Genomic DNA, 1,768 nt, shown 5'->3' on the forward strand with positions numbered 1-1,768 from the left:
ACATGTGTACGAACAGCCATGATACATGGCAGTGAAACATGGGCTGTGACTGCTAAGGACATGCGTAAGCTCACAAGAAATGAAGCCAGTATGCTCCACTGGATGTGTAATGTCAGTGTGCATACTCGACAGAGTGTAAGCGCCTTGAGAGAAAAGTTGGACCTGAGAAGCATCAGTTGTGGTGTGCAAGAGAGACGACTGCGCTGGTATGGTCATGTGGTGAGAATGGATGAGGGTAGCTGTGTGAAAAAGTGCCACACCCTAGCAGTTGAGGGAACCTGTGGAAGAGGTAGGCCCAGGAAGACCTGGGATGAGGTGGTGAAGCACGACCTTTGAACATTAGACCTCACCGACACCTTTGGAAATATGCTTGAAAAGACCCGGCAAGCCAAGTGAGACCATAACCTGTGGCCTCTGCGAGTGGTGTAACCAGCCCACTTATGCGTACCTTTCCTTCCTTGGACACTAAAATCTGCTTGTGAAGACCTGTTGAGGCAAGTGAAATCAAAATCAAATTCTTTGACAGCACCACATGACTGGCATCTGTGCTAGTGGAGTGCTAAGAGCACCATCCAAGCATGATCATTGCCAGTACCGCTGGACTGGCTACTGTGCAGGTGGCACGTAAAAAACACCATTTGAGCATGACCGTTGCCATTACTGCCTGACTGGCCCTCGAGCCGGTGGCACGTAAAAGCACCCACTACTCTCGGAGTGGTTAGCGTTAGGAAGGGCATCCAGCTGTAGAAACTCTGCCAGATCAGATTGGAGCCTGGTGTAGCTATCCGCAACCCATGCTAGCATGGAAAGCGGACGTTAAACAATGATGATGATGATTATCATCATTATTATTAGCAGCAAAATTCCGCCAAGGTCGACTTGACCTCACATCCTTTTAGGGGTCGATAAAATAAAGACCATTCAAGCAATGGGGGTTGAGGTTATCGACCTCCTCTCCTCCTTTAAAAGTGAAGGATTGTTATTTCGGCGACGACGATGTATTCCCGCATTTAACATACTGGAAGCTCCTTTTCTTTTACACTTTTGCTCAAAGACTCTTCGTCCCATTTTGTTCCCCACACAGTATTGATAGCAATTCCAAAAGTGTATCGAGGAAACATCAGCATACCAAATAATATTCTAAGAATACAGAAAAAAAACAAATGAGGAAAAAAAAATTACCTTGGCAGCGGTGGGATTCGAACCCACGCCTCCGAAGAGACTGGTGCCTTAAACCAGCGCCTTAGACCGCTCGGCCACGCTACCTCTGCGGCAAATGATGTAGATATTATTATTTGTTTCAGTAGAATGTGTCTGCTGTTTCTAAGTTGTCATTTATGCCTTATTAGTCAAATGTGGAACCAAATCTGATAAGAGAATATCGAGTTACCTCCCCGCAGACATCTTCGCTATGTCAGTCTCACCTTACGGTTATTACCTCCTACCACAATATCCATACTGATGATACCTCCCCTCTTTCTCTCTCTCTACTCCTGCTTCCACTACATATTCCTCTCATTATTTTAATACCTCCCACCACAACTGCATATTATTTATTTATTTATTTATTTACACACAAAGGTGTCTTCTTTCTTTTATCGTCTGCTTTTTTATTTGTTTCATTCATTAGACTGCGGCCATGCTGGGGCACCCACTGCATCGAAGAAATTTTAGTCGAACGAATCGACCCCAGCACTTATTTTTTAAAGCCTGTTGCTAATTCATTCGGTCCATTTTTGCCGAACCGCTAAGTTACGGCGACAAAAGT

The 1,768-nt window shown here is 45.0% G+C and overlaps 1 non-coding gene across 1 annotated transcript; it reads right to left on the reverse strand.

Annotated features, from left to right (window-relative positions):
• Positions 1-1,184: 1,184 nt before the first annotated feature.
• Trnal-aag (transfer RNA leucine (anticodon AAG)) lies at positions 1,185-1,266 on the reverse strand. The gene has a single exon. It is a non-coding gene; the product is annotated as a tRNA-Leu (tRNA).
• Positions 1,267-1,768: the final 502 nt, after the last annotated feature.

The sequence above is a fragment of the Octopus bimaculoides genome, chromosome 12 (assembly GCF_001194135.2).
Source record: "Octopus bimaculoides isolate UCB-OBI-ISO-001 chromosome 12, ASM119413v2, whole genome shotgun sequence".
Classification (NCBI taxonomy): domain Eukaryota; kingdom Metazoa; phylum Mollusca; class Cephalopoda; order Octopoda; family Octopodidae; genus Octopus; species Octopus bimaculoides.